The sequence below is a fragment of the Poeciliopsis prolifica genome, unplaced genomic scaffold (genome assembly GCF_027474105.1).
Source record: "Poeciliopsis prolifica strain line A6 unplaced genomic scaffold, Auburn_PproV2 SCAFFOLD016, whole genome shotgun sequence".
Taxonomy (NCBI): domain Eukaryota; kingdom Metazoa; phylum Chordata; class Actinopteri; order Cyprinodontiformes; family Poeciliidae; genus Poeciliopsis; species Poeciliopsis prolifica.
Window position 1 is genome coordinate 2,656,920 of NW_026562391.1, and position 11,754 is coordinate 2,668,673.

Sequence of the window (11,754 nt, forward strand, 5' to 3'; positions counted from 1 at the left end):
ACAGGTCTGTACCAAGCTTGAGATTGGGGTATAATCGTTAGGCTACATCCTTGTTATTTTTGTATTTCTTGTATCTAATAACACTCTTTAAACATTTTTTTTAAAATGGGTCATTATTATGATTAGCATAGATTTTTTTTATGACCCTGACTTTCTGGTGCTCTTTGTAAATTTGGAACAATCAAAATGTGGCAAATGCATTAAAATGGCAGCATGAGAAAGATCCAGGTGAAAGGATGAGAATCTATTCTTCATCAGCAATTAGGATGAAAGAGCTTTACTACACGCTAACCAACAAAAACTCTATTCAAAACATATCCCTGCCAATATCACTCTTCAGTTCCAGTAAAAAGAGAAATTTGTTCAGGTTTCGGTGGCGGTAAGACGGAACCAAGTGAAAGTTGATCTCTGTGCATCATGGATTGCATCCATCTGTAAGACACGGTGTCAGACAGCTAGTCTTTACAGAAACAATTTGTGCATCCTCTGATTCATTAGTCATGAAGTGCTGAGCCGGGCAGGGTTAGAGCAGCTCTCTCGACAGTGCAAAGGCAGATGGGAATCAATAAAAATCCTTAGGGGATTTGTGGAATAGGACTTCTCATCAAAATGGAGGGGAAAAAAACATCTGTGAAGAATAACTTCCCAGTCCAAAGCATAATTAGTTTGCTATGAAGAGTGTATCTCAGAAATCTGCCTTTTAACTCTAATACCAGCGTAGCAACGGAACGCTTATTGGGCATTGATGCCCATCAGTAACTGTGTGATTGTAAAGTTTTTTTTTATTTTAGTAACTCAGATCCAAACATGACACATAAACTAATTACATTGATAATTTCTGCAGTTTTTGATCATTAAGGTGCTTTGCAACATACAAAAGACCCGAACTGACTCGCTCTCTTCTGATGAAGTTTAAATGTTGCAAAGGGTCAACGAAGAAAGACGTTTAATGTGGAAGCTTTGGCGGTTGTCCTGCACACAGTCACTTCCACCGTCCGCAAGAAATTGAGTCAAAGAAAGAAAAGGAACCGCTAAAGATGCTGGCGCTATATCCATGCATATAATTCTTAAGCTTAGTTGAAGAAAAAGTGTGTTGGTACAGCAGAAACAAGATGTCCATGTGGCTTCTTTTTATGAATCCTTTGATAATGCGTGTGTCATATTGCCTAGGAATTGGAGCTTCTGCAAAAATATTACTTTCAGCAACTTTCACCGTGTTTCACACACGTCAGAGGCGTTTCGTGTTTAACGTGCTGAGTCATGAGTCCAATTTCAGGGTGTAGGCTATTCTTGATCATTTTTACAATTTGCTAAAGAATCTGGCTTTTCAGAGTTCTGTGGCATTCCACGTTCATGTGTGTGATTTTATACTGATGTCCTGTTTGAAATAAATAAATAACAACTTTTTCTTGCGTTTTCTAAGCGCCACCGCCTTTGTGACATTTCAATCATTAACTTTTTCCATCAATACAAACTGAAGTGAAAGAAATACTGCTCTCTGCACAGCAGCACACATTACAAAAAAACATGTTGGTGCTCTTTTTTAATTCATTGCCAAATCGCGCTCACTCGCTGCTTTATTTTGAAAATCTGAAGACGTCCGTTGATGTTTGCGTGCATGTAATCCAAGTGAGCTCACATTTTCCAACTCCAGAAATAAAACCTTTACGTCCTTTTAATCATATTTTGAGCTCGTTTTCACGTAATTAGGTGTTTTAAATATTAATGCTGGCCGTTTCCTGCCTAATACAACCCATCACTGACTAAGTGAACACACACAGGGCTGGCTAGCTGTTATTATCATCATTAGAAAACCCCTTGAAACCACGCTGAGAAAGTTGTCATTTTCCGGCATAATGGCCTTGCTTTATCATTTGTTGTAAATGAAAGGTTGACGGAACAGAATAAATATAGAAACTCTCGATGATCTATGGCTAATTATCCTGAAACAACAGCGCTGCTCTCACCTGATCTTCTCACAGACCTCTTCAAATCTCTATGTAGTTAAAATCCCCAAAATAGCTCAGTGGATTCATAACTCGCCTCCTGTGTGCTGTGAAAGGTTCCTGTAATGATCTGCACTGTGATGAGGAGACAATTTGATTTATGTGGGGGTTTTTTTGTTTTTGTTTTCAGCTTATTCTTGCTTGAAAATGCAAAAATTAACCTCAGAAAAAAAGAAATATAATCAACCTTGTTTAACTTATATAAATCCACATGCCTCTAAAGCAGAAGCCCTCATATTTTAAAGACGGGCTATATTATTAACGTTTCCTCTGCAGTCTCCTTCATGCCGGTGCCAGCATGTTCTTCTGTGATGCTGTAGGTCGTATCCCTCTTTGTGAAGGGCACAGTGGCCTCCGAAGCGGTTCTCTTAAGTCCGACGGGAGGGGCGGGATTTCTTTGGAAATAAGGCTGCTGTCCATCATTCTGAGGTCCCCAGAGACACTGAAGGAGGGGAGGGAGGAGCAGAAGGAAGGATGACGAGGGGGGACAGAAGCGGAGGAGTTGCATGTAATTCTGTGTGTGCATGTCTATCAACCACTGAAGCCCCCAGACATGGGGAGGTGTGCTCTGCTGCTGCAATGCGTAAAGTCATAACTGCTTCATCCAGACAGCAGACACGCTGACTGAAATGCCAAATGACTGACTGGTTGACAGAAGAGCATTAACCCAGCGCTTGTGAACTGACAGAACAGCTGATTGCCTTGCTGGCTTAAATGTTGTTGTTTTTTTGTCCTTTTCTAATTTTTTTTCAACACAAAAAGCTTGCATCACTCGGAGTGTTAGTGTATATCAGACCAGTGGAAAGCGATTTGAAAGAATTTGGGGGAAATTTATTTTATCGTGGTGAATAAAGTTACTGCAGTCAAAACAAACTTGAAGCGAAGTTTGTGGCGGTCGGATCTCGGAACGATGCGACATCCGACCTCGAGGATTTGAGTATCTCGACTTGGAATATCGGGTCAAGTTTCAAACCGTGATTTGTAAAGTCAGCGGTCGGCTACCAGCTGCATGCTTGGTATCCAAGATGGCTGCCACGTAGCGAAAAGATCACAGAGACCGATTGTGTAAACACTTCATCAGCACAACAGATTGTATCTCATCAAAAGATTGTCCAGCATATTGCTGTTCAGTAGTCACTCGCCAAAATGTTATTTCAGATTAGATGCGAGAAGTGGAGTCAAATTTGTTAGCGCTGGTCAGTTAGCATCGCAACAGATTCCTCTGTTTTTCAGACTTACTCTCCACTTGATGTAGGACATCACTACAAAATCCCAGCTTAAACCTCTGTGGACAGAATCACACCTCCTCTGACACTCAGTACCGTTTGTGATGCTAGCTGCTGTTAGCAACAAAAGCGGACAGCAACCTATTTCTCTCTGTTTTCTGCATCAGAAGGCTACAGGAACATACCCGTATGTGAGCGTGGGAAGCTGTCGTGTGATTGGTCGGAATTTCGTCGCCATGTTTGTTTATAAGGGAAGCATCACTGCTCCAGCTCCAGGAGTCGGATTTACAGCTATTGATCACAACGGATAGTTTTTAGGATCGATTGTCTGAGACCACGTTGAACTAAAACATTAAACTGAACATAAAGAAACGATTACATGCAAGTTAATTTGCTGTATAATCGTAATTTATTATTTCCCAAAATTTTGATCGTTTCTTTTTTTTATTTTTATTTTTTATTGATTTCTCGCAACACATTATTTTTAGCCCGCCAAGAACTAAAGTGATAAATCCCTTTTCACAGTTTTATCATTGAACACCTTAAAGTGCTTCATCTTGGCAGTCTGTGTGTCTGGCCTCAACAGAAGCACCTCAATAAAAAACACAAATAAAAATGAAACTCTCTATCGACAGAGTGATTGCATGACATCATCAGAGACATATTGTGGTGTCAAGAGGTCCTTCGCTCCCGGAGGTCCGACAGGAGGACAAAGGGCTGGGGAAGGAAGCTGCTCAGTGTGTCAACTGGAAAACCTCCAGCGACACCGAAAGACAAAAACAAGTGCTGAACCGTGAGGATGTCATGTTTCCTCGGGAAGAGTTTTCTGACTTACAAGAGAAGCAAGAGAAAGGGGTGCCCAAAGTGGGTCCTCGAGGGCCGGCGTCCTGCACGTTTTAGTTCTCGCCTCGGTGGCACCTGCAACCTCTTCAGCATGTCAGTGTTGTTCTTAGGCCTTCTAAGGAGCCATCGTTTGATCCAGGGGCGTTGAACCAGGGAGAGAACTGAAACATGCAGGACGCAAACCCTTCAGGACCTACTTTGGGCACCGCTGTTGTAAAGTAAATGAGAGTGAAAGGGCACATGATGATGCTGCCTCTCAAAACTCCCAACCACTGCGTGGCTCCTTTTCGTGTCCTGTTGACCCCGGGTCAGCAGAATCTCATCCCCACCCCCAACCCCGCCCTGCATCGCCCTCATCCCTGAGCAGCCGGGCGCGGGCCGAGCAAATCTCTGATTTATACTCATCCTCTCCGCACCTGCGTGAGAGGAGAGAAATGAAATACCGCAGGAGGCAGGGCTCCCCCCCCCTCTTTCTCCTCCACAACAATGGCTGGAAAGCGTCCAGACTGGAGTGCACCGTGCCCTAGAAAGCCAGTGCAGTGGAACTGTCACGGAGCAATGCGGAGCGGAGAGCGGGGAAGCGCCGGCGGCCGGATTCACGCCCACCGCTCCGACAGCTCCGAGTTCGTGGGCCGTGGTGCAAGTAGGTGGAGAAGCCGAGAGATTTGGGGAATGGCTTCCCGCATAAGCAGCTGTACTCTCGTCATTATGCAAAACGTGCACGCAAAAGAACTGTTTTCTAAAGGGAAAACAGTGCAAAAAAAAGTGGATGCTTTGAGATATTCCGACTCGTCAGAGCAAACTAACAAAAATATGTTTAAATGATCGAATATCTCTTAAGGAAAGTATTCACACCCTCTGAACTATTTATCACATTCCAAACCGAGATCAGCATTAAAAAAATGCGCATAATTTGCATATTTGAATGAAATTCGACTCAAATGGCATTTTTCAAAAGTGACAATGGAAATACCTCAACCCTATCATACGTAGTGGTCACTGTGGTGGACAGCCATCTAAGACATTTTCTTGTGGGTTTTTGTGTTATAAAGGCACGCAGACCACTCAAGTGGACGATACATGGTGCATCATACAACATACTGTCAACTACTGGCCATCCACTGCAAGTGCAAGATGGGTTTTTTTTTGTTTGTTTGTTTTTTGTTAAATCCAATATGGCAGACAGATGAAACCAACTCAAGAATGTCCAGTCTGTCCTTCGACTGTAGAAAACTCTTCCAGAAAAAATATTGTGACATCAAATAACCCTTAAAGACCATTACTACTGATGCGTTTTCCAAATAACAAATTTGTTTGAAAACTCCAACGAATCACCTTTTGACAAATTTTTCCCCCAAACCTTAAGAAAATCCAAAACACTTTGGAAAAAAATCCTGACATAAAGAATCATTTTTTTTATGCATGAAAGGGTTAATTTTGAAGTGTAACCAATAGATTTTCATTTACATTTTGGTCTGGACTTTGACTATGCCACATGAATATGCTTTCATCCGAATGACTAGTTCAAGTGGCTGTATCGGTGTTTTTCCCACCGATGTGTCAAGTCTTTTGCTGCCTCTAACTTATTTTCTTTTAGTAACACAGTTATCGAACTCCACCCATATTTCATAACGATCGCTGTGCACGAAGCCTTCACAGACACTAAATATCCCGCAAGTGGACTCGGTTTGCTTATAAGGTGACTTTATGAAATAGAGTCAAAGTGAATTTTATTTAGGGAAGCTGGTGAACGGAAAAAGAAGGTTTACGTTTGCTGTCTTGTTATTCAGCCCTGCAGGAACAGAGGCTCGGAGAGCTGAATGTGCTCTATAGAAAGGCATTTCCATCTGAGGAGGCAATTTGCACTCCGGGCAGTTCCTTGCAGAGTACATCTGACTGGACGTTGATGTTTAATGGAGGCTCCTTTCAACACACAAAAAAAGCAGAGAAAATCTTTAGTTATCAGAGATTTGGATGCTTTAATATTTTTTAGGAACAAAGTGTTTTGCAGAAGAGAAAAAATAAAAAAGGCTAAATGTCTTCCTGAGGTATCCTGCTTGGTGTTCTTTGAGTTAATCTCACCAGATTTCATCCCAGTGATTTCAAAAAAGAAAACAAGAACAGACCCGACCCGGAGAGAGCGAGGCAGGGAAATACGAGACTCGGCATCATCAACGTTGGGTTGTGCAAGGAAGGCATAGATGCGGGTAGAAATGAATTTGGGTGTGCAGCCAATCTGTGTGTGTGCGTGTGTGTGTGTGTGTGTGTTCGCTGGCTGCTCACAGAAGTCATCCTAATTAATAGCAGAGTGTGTTTGGCTTAAAGCAACATTCCTTAAATTAGAAAGCACGATGTTGTCCAACTTGGCCAGATGAACGACACACATTAGTGCCCGTATTTCTGTGAATATTGCTAATGTTGAATAAATGATCTCTGTCTGTCCAATCTGTCAACATCCACGCTTCACGAGCTGCAGCCGTCACGTTTTTATTTTTGTCATCCCTCTTTATGCGTAGTTCCTTTCTTCCTCCCCTGCCTCCGCCACACACACACTCCATACATTGATGCCGTTGATGAGGACGATTGTGCTGACACAGCAGTAACTATGTCTAAGGTCTGACAGTGAGAGTATATGTCAGGGTGTAATGGAGGCTTTTTGGCCATCAGAAATGATTAGTTTTATATATATAAAACTTTCAAGGATAAAATTTACTTTTGAATTAAATTAATCTTACGATAGTGGATTTGTTGTGTCTTATTGGTAGCATATCAGGAACTAAATCACCGACTCTTATGGATGGATTAAGCAGCTCATGCATTGAATTCACACCCCCTTTTACACATTTTCTATTGTTACAACCGCAAAAAACTCAATGGTTTTTCTTTTGAGTTTATATACGAAAAAATCAGCACGAGTCAATTTTTTTTTAAATGAAATTACATATGATTTCTTTCTCTCTTTTTGTCTGTCTTTGTGTCCATTACATTTGAAATAAACCAAAAGCCATTTCTAATAAAGTGGCAAAAGCCGTAATGAGAGAAGCTGTGGGCAAAGAAAGTGGGTTGCCCTGGAGTTTTATTAAGAGGGATCTAAGTAAAGGGGGGTCAGAAAAAAAAAATGCTCACCACACTTTTCAGATTTTTATTTGCAAAAAGGAGGCAAAACGTGCCCAGTTCTTTTCCACTTCGCCATCATGTGCTGCTTTTGTGTTGATCCATAAAACACACTGAAGTTTCTGCCTGTGACCACACAAAACATGAGGAACTTCAAGCGGTGTGAATACTTTTGCAAGAAACTCTGTCCTTCACTCCAGTTGTTTCATTTTAAAGTGCCGCACGTGACACACGAACGCACAAAAGACCCTCTCTGAATTGTGCTACTGTTTCCTTTCAGAATATTGATCGCGTTGCCCGCCTCGCTCTGGAGACAAAAACACACTGACGGTGATGGTGAGCTTTCCGGCGCTGTGGCCATCTGTGAATTCATTGCATGCACTCAGAGGGGCCCATGCATATTTGATGACTATGAAAAGGTAACGATTTGCTAGAGTGTAGTTTTGATAGTTTGCTTATTACTGTTTCTACCTTGTAAAAAAAAATAAAAATAAAAAATGTTTTCAGGGTTGCACGAAAAAAGAACAAAAGGTTTGCGCAAAAATTCAAATCGGGGAACGTTTGGGTCTGATTGAAAGCCCCCTTCTCCTGATGCAGTCCCGTACGCATGATTCATGCTCTCTCCTATTTAAAGCTTCACCTCTGAAAATGTGCAAGGGCAGCTTTTTAAAGGGTCCCGGTGCTGTTTTTTGCTGATGTCTAGACAACACTTGAGCATTTTTCGTTGTTTGTTTAAATCGTCCTCCCCCTTACAGTCCCACACGAATGCTAAGGCTGAAAACACGCGCGCAGCCTCTCCCTGCCTCACATGTGACTTTGCAGATATGATGGGTGCCCTTGAAAGGAACCTCGGCTTACATTGCAGTCCTGATGATGGCTGCGAGTGCAGGAACTTGAGTACACTGCTGCCCCCCTGTGGCCAATGAGAAGAGTTGTCCATAGGGCAGAGATTTGCCTTGTTAGCCGGAGTCTATTTTAAGTCGTTTGATCGGGGAATTCCCCTGAATGACTGCAAAGGCAACATCAGCAGCCTGGCCTGCAAGAAAGAAAATAAATAAAAAAAAGAGTTTGAAACAAATAAATAAAACCTATTCCAAATTTTAAATACAAGAACATTTGTTAGAACATGGCACAAGTGCTATAACAAACTGCTTTCCATATTTATTATCTCCAAATGTGTTTTTTTTTTGTCTCCCTTTTGTCTTTCAGATTCTTAAACAAATTTTAATATGGGATAAACATAGCCACACAACATGAGACATACATTTCAAATGACGATTTCGTTTATTTCGATGAACAAAGCTCTGCAAACCAAATATGATTGCTGTTTTGTTCAATTATGAATTTTCTGTTAAATGCATTTCATTATTTATTTTTGTTTCACTGTTTTATGTTTTAGTATTGACTACTGCCTCGCCTGTAAAATCCCAAAAATGACTTAAATAAAAAAAGTTAATAATAACAATAAAACATCATATGTACATTTGTAGACAGGGCCGGATTTACCAGGATGTGGGCCCCTGGACAGAAGCCTCTTTTTGGTGCCCAATTCACTGCGTTTACCATTAGACGCCTACTGATAAGCCACTGAACGTGCACAGAGTCTTCATGTATTTAATGTCATGTTGTTGGCGTCTTACTGCTAAATCTAATCTGCAGAGCTCCTCAGGTTGCTGAATTGTCATCTGGGTGCATCTGGGTGCAGGAAACGCCAGATCTTGCCGTTCAGCTGTGTTTGGTTGGTGGTGGAATGCTGTGCAAAAAAAGTATTTGCTTCTTTGTGTAGTTCTTCTGTTTCTGGCTTGTTTGTCACACAGACGCATCGGTGGGTTTCCCAGCAAGTGTCTGCTTCAGGCCAGACCAGAAGAAAAGATTTCAGAGTTTGTGTCCAGTTTTTTACATTAACGGACTTATCAGAGCAACGATACATCAAAATTTTGTTTTCACGATAAAATGTAAACAATACGATAAATGCCCACCCCGTCAAGTTGAGGTTTAAGACAATGTCCTGATGAAGGACAGAATGATCCATCACTTGAAAATAGAAAAGCATATGGCACAACTAAAAAATAAAAATAAAAAATACAGGGAACTCAATAAACTTTAAAGGCTGCCCAAGAAAGGGCGCAGCTTCACCCTCAAGCTATTGCTTTTGGTAATAGAATACTTTTGCAATCGCACAGTGCAGGGGTGAGAGAGTTGCTGCCGGTTTGTTCGATAAGAAACTTCCACTTCCCTTGAATACTAATGCTCGCATCAATAAGCTGAAAGAGCGAGGAGGTGCAGTCAGAGATACTGTCAGAGGCAGCAGTCAGTCCTGCACAGCAGCACTGCTGATGGAGACCAGACTGGGAAAATCCCCTCAGAATCACAACTCTCCTTAACAAGGAACCCAGACCCCACAGATTTATAAAAAGCAAAGCAGCATTTTGTGTGTGTGTGTGTGTGTGTGTGTGTGTGTGTGTGTGTGTGTGTGTGTGTGTGTGTGTGTGTGTGTGTGTGTGTGAAATCCATGAAAAGAAGAAACAAAGCGGAGGAGGTACAGCAGAGAAAATTTCTCCCTGTGCATGTCCCACTGCGTCACACTCTCCCTCACTGTGACTCACTCTCACACCCAGCCTCCACGCCCAGCTATCGATCTGCCCTGACCCTCTTTATCCTCTGTGACGTCCTGCTCCCACTTCAGGCCCTTGATCCTGAAAACTTTTTTTTTTTCAAGCCCTTTTCTTTCTTTTTTTTTTTTTTAACTTTCAGTCTTTGTCATCCCACCCTGGCCTCCTGTTCCCGGCCTCACTCCTAGGGAACGCCCTGGGAGTTCTTATGCAACCCCAGCCCAGGTTGAGGAGGGGGAAACAGCCCTGCAATGCAGCAGAGTAATAAAATAAACAGCAGCGTGCGAGGGCGGCAGCCCAGTCAAAGCACTGCAACCGTGACAGGTGCTGTTTGCTGTGCACTGGTTGCTGCTGCAAAGCCATCTTTAAAGAGCTTTTATTCACATAAGGTTCTTCGGGTTTTTTTTTTTTTTTAATGTTTATTTGTTTTTCCTCATTTTTGCCTGTACAGAAAAAAAACTTTCTTTCATATATTAAAGCTACTCCATCACCTTGTTTGTCTTCATTAAAACACACGCATGCAGTTATTTCATATCCAGATTCAGGTTTTCACATGCTTACCCCGGACAGACCCTGTCTGATGCGGAAATGCATCAATGTTTACATTAGCTATGCAGAAATACCACGTGACTGCATTTCCTGCAGCGCATTTGTGACAACCTTTATCCGCGCACGCCGTGTGCGCGCGCATTCACGTTCCCTGTTGCCAGGTTTTCCAGACGCAGCAGAGAGCGCTCAAATCCGGTAGAAGTAACGAGGGACACTTCCGGTTTGTGCCCCCCAAAAATAAAAGCTTTGAAAACAGATTCAGGTTTTTTTTGCTTAGTTGTAGTGCGGGAAATGCCAAATATGTTCTTGAGTCATAAACTATTCTTAAATAATAAACTAGTTAATATTTTTTTTTTAAATTATCATTCATTTATTTATATCTAACAAATATACAAATGTTATTGACTTATTTATTCAATTGTGACAGAAATGGACAAAATGAATAATTGTAATAATGTAACTTCTCATTTTATATATATATATATTTTATTATCGGTTCAGATTCGTTTTTATAACATTTTTCGGAACCTTTGCTTCTCCACATATTCAGACTGTTTTGTATGTATACTCATTATACATTATTATAGTTTATCTCTTATAGGAGACTTTATCACAAGTGGCTGGGGAGAGGGGGGCCTCTCAAGCTGGTACCCCGCGATCCAACCCCAGATAAGCGGAAGAAGATGGATGGATGGATGGATGCTTTCTTTTAAAAAATAAGTACTATATATTTTCCTCAAAATAATTTTTTTATATTTACAAAATGTTTGCCTTATCCCATCCATTCATCCATTTTCTGAGCACCTTTCCCCCTAACGGGGTCGGGAGGTGCTGGTGCCCATCTCCAGCTGCGTTCCGGGCGAGAGGCAGGCTTCACCCTGGACAGGTCGCCAGTCTGTCGCAGGGCGTTTGCCTTATCCATAATAGCGTTTTTGTTTGCCTTCCTCCTCAAACAGCGGGTCATAAATAAAAGTAAAACGAACTGTTTATCTTATAGACTGATATGGCTGACTTTTTTATTTAATTAATGTTTGACTACTAACATGTATTATCTGTTAAGGATTACTCCAAAATATTAATTGCAGATTCTAACATTTTCATGTCATTTAATACAATTGATCAAAAGTTTAGTAATGTCGATGAAGAAATATAAAGAGTTTAAATTGTAAAGATTATGCACCACACATACAAAGAGCCTTCCTTTCCATAGATTTGGCGGTCCACCCTGGTTAAGTCCTGGATTACTGCGACCTCATATAATGTGCTGGATTTGATCCAGCTGGCTGAAGATTTGAGGACTTAAATGGGTTAATTGAAGCATTTCTGACTTTTAAAAGAGACTTGCAATAAGCTAATGGGGGATCTGTCCGGCTTGCTCTTTTGCACAAAGAAAACGCCTCGTCA